Consider the following 7,149-nt stretch of genomic DNA (forward strand, 5'->3'; position numbering starts at 1 on the left):
AAAGTCGCCCCCTCTGTTGAACCTGTTGTCCAGTCCCAGGCTACGACAGAGCGCCACTGGAAAGGCGTCTCTTTCGGTGCTCATCATGTGTCATCGGATTCAGAAGGTTCTTTGCCGGACACGAGGCGTCAGCAGTGTAGACTTCCATCTCCCGACCTTTGAAGAGACTCTTCGCTGCGGCCGACAGCTCCCCTCCTCCTGATAAGAAATACAAGGAGGCTAGTGTTAGTCCTAAGCCCCCCTGCAGTTTCGCAGTGCCTTCTTCCACTTCTGCATGTCTGACTCCATCGGCTGGGGACAGTCCAGAGTCCATCTCTTATTTTGATCGCCCGATCTTGACTGCGAAACGTTTGAAAGAACCTCTTAGTTTTCCTTTTTCTTCATCAAGATCCCATCTTGCCCCGGAACGTCCTTCATCTCCTGAATGTGCTATGATGGCTCCTGTTAGACAATCTCGTTCAGCTGATCGCTCAACACCGACATCTATGCATCAGTCGACACCATGCATCGACTTGGCACCAGTTGCGCCTGAGACGCATTCTTCAACTCGAGGACTCGCTTGCTTATATTAGACGACAATTAGATGACCTAATGTCATTCTTGAAAAAGAAGCAAGCTGTAGCCAAGTCAAAAGACAAGGCCTTGTCGCTGGTTTCTTCCGAAGACGAAGACGTAGGGCAGGATTCTTCCCCTTCGTCGTCCTACTCTGCCCTATTAAAATATTTTCTCGACAGTTTCCTGGATTTCTTTACTCCTGCTGCTCTGGTATCTCCTATATCATTATATCACTATACTTAATAATGGTGCCATGAATGACCATAATATCTACTCCAATACTTATTCCGCTATCAATCTAAGCTTTTGCTCATCTAGTGTTCACATTGATTATAAATAGTCAGTAAATGAATGTCCAAATGGGAGTGACCACTTGCCAATTCTTATAAAGTCAGTTAAGAATCAGCCATCTGAGTCACCTCCCAAATGGAAAGTAGATGAAGCAGACTGGAAGAAATCTAGCGAGTCTGCTCTCATGGACAAGAACGTAAAATCATTTCCATCCATCTCCGAGGCATATAATTATTTTAATGACACTACCATCAACAGTGCAATTACCTCTATTCTAACAACAAAAGGGAAGCCCTCTAGACCAGCAGTTCCTTGGTGGAACAAACCTGCGGTAGTATGAGAAAGTTCACTAGAAAAAGCTATAAAAATTTAAGAGGAGTGGAGCTGCACAAGCCAAAGTTATTTACCAACGTGCTGTGGCCAAGCAAAATAAATATTTTAAAAAAGCAAAGAGAGTAATGGATGTACTATATTAATGGCATTAGCTCAAAAACACCATCCAAAATGATTTGGAAGAAAATTAAAAACTAAATGGCAAGTTCATCCCTGAACCTCTGCCTACCCTTAAGATAAATGGTGACCTAATCACCCAACCAGAGAGGGTGGCAGAAAAATTAGGAGAACATTTCTCAAGAATATTGAGTAGTGACAGAACTATTCTCTAGAATTCCAAGACATTAGAAATGCACAGATTTCACTTGATTTAAGTGAAAATAATTTTGAACCGCATAATGCAAAATTTACACTGCAGGAACTCGAAGATACCTTGCCCCTGGCGAAGATAAAACACTATGAAATGCTGAAACTTCTCCCAGAAAAGTAAAGAAATTTCTTTTAAATATAGTAAATGAAATCTTGGAAACTGGTGTTATTCCTAAGAGCTGGAAATTATAATTAATCCTCCTTGTGAAGAAACCAAACAAGGATCCTGCTTTACCCAGCAGCTACAGACCAATAGCTCTCACCAGTTGTGTTTGTAACCTGATGGAAAAGATGATTAACACCAGACTTATATGGCACTCAGAAACAAATAAATTGCTTTCTCCATGCCAGTTTGGCTTTAGGAAAACTAGATCTACTCTAGATCCCTTGCTGAGGCTCTCAAACCAAATACAGCAAGGTTTTGCTAAACAGAGCCAAACAATAGGAGTTTTCTTTGATTTGGAAAAGGCATATGACACCACATGGCATTTTGGTATAAAAAAAATTGTATAAGATGGGCATTAAAGGAAAAATTATCAGATTTATAAATTCGTTTTTATCAGAAAGATATATAAACGTAAGAGTTGGGAATCATGTATTGCAACCTTTCTTACAAGAAGAGGGAGTTCCTCAGGGTAGTGTCCTTAGTGTCACCCTCTTTGCTATTGCCATTAATGAAGTAATAGAAAAGATATCATCACCAGTAAAAGGCCCTTTATTTGTAGAAGATTTGGCTCGCTACTGCACAGGGTATGATGCGGTATCTATAGCAGGTTCATGCAAAGAGCCATCGATAAAGTAAGCAAGTGGGCTAATGAGCAAGGATTTCGATTTTCCGAATCAAAAACTCTCTTTTGGTTCTGCAGGCGCCGAACTAAGGAAACCATTCCAACTCTTACCTTAAATGGAATTATTTAACTTACTCTACTGAAGTAAAATTTTTAGGAATGGTCTTTGATGAAAAGCTCACTTGGAATAATTATATTGACCAGCTAAAAGTGAAAGTGAAGAGATCACTAAATATTTTAAAAGTAGTATCTAAGTTTAATATTTATTAATTTTTTGTTGGTTTTATCTAATATCATTCCTCATTTTGTACGTTCACATTTTAACACTGAATTTTACTAGTATGTCATCATTCACCTATTCATTATCAATCATATCCTTAAGTTATATATTTCACCTTCATTATGGCGCTCAATAATCCTGATGGGTTCCTGCGCTTGGTCTTCAAGATCTAAATTGCATAAGTAATCAATCAGTCATGATGTGTTTGTTGGTTTTGTAATATTCTGTTTTTATTCTGACTCTTTAAAACAATTCACTTTATCAAAGAAAATAATCCTGCAAAATGAACATATATATATAGTTACCCAAAGAACAGTGTTAAGTGAATTAAGTTGGTGCATTGGGACCATAAGGAATAATGCATTTTAACTGGTTAGTTTTAATCTTCTTCTCATAGCATAATGTATTTGTTGATTTTGTAATATTCTTATTCAGACTTTGTAAATGATTCACTATATAAAAGAAAATAATCCCCAAAGAGCAGGTATTAGGTGAATTAAGTTGGTGCATTGGGACCACAAGGAATGATGCACTTGAATTGGGAAGTGGTGCATTGGGACCAGATATTCGGTGCATTCGGACCATGATACATGGTGCATTCAGACTAGTGTTGGTGCATTGAGACAGTGGTGCATTTAGTCCATAATCCTAAGCAACAACATACATGGTGCACATTCTTTGTAAATGCCAGTAAATTGCGATCGCTTCGAAAATTCTATTACTTTGCTCTGAAACCTAAACGTAATGACTATCTTTATAATCCTGCAACTAATGCATTGCACTGATGTAAGCATAGTGACTATCTTTATAATCCTGCAACTAATGCATTGCACTGACGTAAACATTGATTAGCTACGATGAGTCTGACAGAACGCTGAAGCACTTTTAATCCGGGGGGAGGTGGGGTGGGGGTGGGTGGGCAGGTGTCGGCCTTTTGGTACACAAAGGGTGTACTAATATTAGGCTCGTATAAAGAACTAAAGTAGCAAGTTTTGAATGTCTAGAGGCAAATTTTACACACTGGTGCAAAGTTGTTTTTCGTCGTAGTCTATGACCTCCCTCGACAAATGTAATGTCTTTTTAGATGAGTTGAGCCTACTGCTTGACATGACTGATATATCTGCTGTAAGTGTTTTTATCTGTGGTGGTTTTAATCTATGGATGGATGACCCCACCAGTGATGGTGTCGAAGCGTTTAATGATCTACTTGAGTCGCATCGTCTTGTAAACAATATAAATTGCTCCATTGCAATAAGTGGTGACACGTGAGACCTGGTTCTGTGTGATGCTGCAAATCAAAGTGTTATCAATATACAAGTTGAGAAGAGATGTACGATTTCTCCAGCGAATACTGTAGTCTGATTACTTTTATTTACCAATAAGAAAATGCAAAGTGATGAAAATGCTGAAATACAGAAACAAATCTAGTTTTCCCCTGTTGAATTTATAGGGATTTTAACTCGGGAAAATAAACGGATTCTCAAAATCTCTGTGATCATCAACCCCTTGAATCGATGAGTGCGTATAATCGCGTGAATAAGCATGAATGCGATCATATGACTGTCCATCTGTGGAAAAAGACATTGTAGTCAATGATAAATCTCCATGGTTTAATGGTGAAATACTGGAAAAAAGAGAGATAAAAGACGAAAGGAGAAACTGTGGAGTAGATTAAAAACTGATCGTTCATGGGATGAATATAAGTCTGCGAGAAATGAATATAACTTTCGATAAAAAGGAGGAAAACAGGACTATAGTGGAAAAATTCGTGAGGCTGGAAATGATGTTAAGTTATATAATCTTGACCGTTTAACAGGAAATTCAAAGGAGAAAGAAACTCCCTGAAGGTTATAGTGATCGAGTTTTAGCTGACATAGAGTTTTTCAAGAATAAAATTGAAAATATAGTTTCAGATTTTGCAGAAGCACCGTGTCACAACATTATTACTGCAGTGGTTCATACTAGATTTCCAATTTTTAACAGAATAACTATTGACGAAGTCACTAGAATTATCAAGAAAGCCAAGAAAACAAATTGTTCATCAAATCTCGTGCCTATATCGGAAATAGTTGCAGCTGAGAACTTTCTGACTTTTGAGTGTGTGATTTTGAAGATCGTAAATTGCTGCCTCTCTGAACGTAAGTTTCCGATATCTGAGAAAATTGCGATCGTTAAGCCAGTTTTAAAGGGTACTCTTGCCTATCAGGAGATGAGTTCATGTAGGCTTGTATCAAATTTATCTTTTATATATAAAATTATATGGAACGCGATCCTCGAACAACTAGCGGCTTACCTAAATAGTGCAGATGTCTCTCCTGATTGCCGGTCTACATACAGACAATTAGATTCCACAGAGACAACTATATGTTCAGTGGTAAATGACTTATCGGAGATGATGTGATATTTTGGTACTCTTGGATCTTAGCGCTGCTTTCGACAGAGTTGTACGTGATTGCTCTGAGATGATTTCCAGTCCATTGGAGTTGTAAATGATGCACGTGAGCTTTTGAAGGACTATTTGAAAGTTAGGTCGTACTGTGTACAGATTGGAAATGCCTTGTCATCGTATAAACCCTTGACAAAGGAGTTCCTCAGGAAAGTGTGCTTGGCCCTGTACTATTTTGTATCTATACGATTAGTTTGTTTGATATACTACATAATCTTGGAGTAGAATTTGAGTTGTTTGCCGATGACACGCAATTCTATTTCATTGTTACAAATATTGAGGATATAAATAGGAAATTAAATGAAGTTCTGTCGAATATTAAACAACTGATAACTTTGAAACGGTTGAAATTCAATGAAAATAAGACTGAGCTTATGATAGGTGGTAAAGAAAATAACTTATAAATGAAAATTGGGTCCAGACAACTGATAGGATCCGTGATCTCGAGGTGTACACCGATTGTAATTTGACAGTTCACAAATTAACGATATAGTAAAAGTTGCTGGATATCATCTCAAGAATATAGCCTTTGTGAGGAAATATCTTGAAGAGAGCTCTGTTAAGAATCTTGCCATCAAATGTGTCATAAACCGTCTGGATTATTGTAATTCGGTGTACTGTAAGTTTCTCAATGTACAGCTCAAGAAGCTGCAGAAAATTACGAACAGAGTTGCTAGACTAATAAAAGGTGTTGCTTCGCGGGACAGGATTACCCCTGTCTTAATTAATTTGCACTGGCTTCTGGTGAAGTTCAGAATAATATTCAAGTTATATTAGCTTTGACCTATCAAGCTATTAAGACCGGCTCTCCTCGATATTTGAGGGAACTATTACAGATTATACGACCAATAAATCGACCTGATACGAGACTAGTTACAGTTGGTTTCTAGTTGGTAGGGTCGCGTTTTTCCTCAGTTTGTGGCTCCAGAGCCTTTAAATACGTAACGCCTAGATTATACAACAAGCTTCCTCTTGAGCTGAGGCAGATGAGGATTTAAAGTATTTCAAAAAGAAACTTGAAACTTTTTGTTTAATCAGTGCTATGACATGGAGTATCAAACATTGTGTGTGAAATATGCAGTGTGAGCAAATACAGCTGATGAATAAGCTACAGTATTAATTTGATAATGGAAGTCCTGCTAGCGCTTTGGAAGTGGTGCGGGACCTGGATAAGCCATCAACAAATAACAAGGAATTTGCCTTGGGACGATTCCTTCTCTACGATAGAACAATGTCAATAGGTAACTCAGGCAAGGGCAAATTTTAGGAAATTACATTACGTTGAATGCAATGATTGTAATGCAAAGTATTAGTAGCAGCCTGCTTATATATGAGTTATAAAATCCGAAAATTATTTTTCTTAAAGTCATCTCCATTTGTAGGAATGGCCATCGGTAACATTACATTTTGGTATGGGTATTTCTGGTAAGTTTTAATGTAATGTACATTTTGAGGATCCTTGAATTTGTCGATTGATACGTTTATCGAGTGCCGTGAAGTTCGTGAACCTAGAATGAAGACAGTGTTAATGGTAAGTGTTCCGTGTATCCCGGATTGTTATTTCATTTGAAAAATTAAGTACGGAGGCCATTTTAAGGATCATAGTAATTAAAATCAGGTAGGTTACTGTGTGTGCTGTCTTTTGTGGCATAGTCATACGTGTTTTTGGAATCTTTAGCTGTCAATTAGGCCTAGCAAAGTTCCGCCCGGTGGTGGCTTGTGTTGGCACATATAGTGGTGCCAGACGCACAATCATAGCTGACTTTAACGTAAATAAAATTTAAAAAAACTGCTGAGGCTAGAGGGCTGCAATTTGATTCTTTTTATAGGTAAATGCGTATAGTTTGTACTGCCCCAGCCAGAGCCAACTGTGTTGACGTTGTTCTGATAGTATAGTCTTTTGAAGGAAAACTTTGTCGTAAAGAACAACCCCTCTGGCTGTGGCTGTAGGCCATGGTTTTCGATGTTTAGTGTTACTTTTGTGGGGTAGGGGTGTCCAAAAGGAAACCCCCCATGGCCAGGTCAGGGCATGGCGCTAAAGTGAGAGGTCTGATTAGGTCAGGAAGTGGCATTTTAGAAAAGGTTGT

At 38.2% G+C, this 7,149-nt stretch overlaps 1 long non-coding RNA gene across 1 annotated transcript in view; it reads left to right on the forward strand.

The window, feature by feature from the left end:
* Window positions 1–6,520: 6,520 nt before the first annotated feature.
* LOC136829343 (uncharacterized) overlaps window positions 6,521–7,149 on the forward strand; it is a 50,403-nt gene continuing 49,774 nt past the window's right edge. The window contains exon 1 of the long non-coding RNA XR_010850356.1: window positions 6,521–6,680. This is a non-coding gene — a long non-coding RNA (uncharacterized lncRNA). The remainder of the gene's footprint in view (window positions 6,681–7,149) is intronic.

This window comes from Macrobrachium rosenbergii, chromosome 44, assembly GCF_040412425.1.
Source record: "Macrobrachium rosenbergii isolate ZJJX-2024 chromosome 44, ASM4041242v1, whole genome shotgun sequence".
NCBI classification, from domain to species: Eukaryota; Metazoa; Arthropoda; class Malacostraca; order Decapoda; family Palaemonidae; genus Macrobrachium; species Macrobrachium rosenbergii.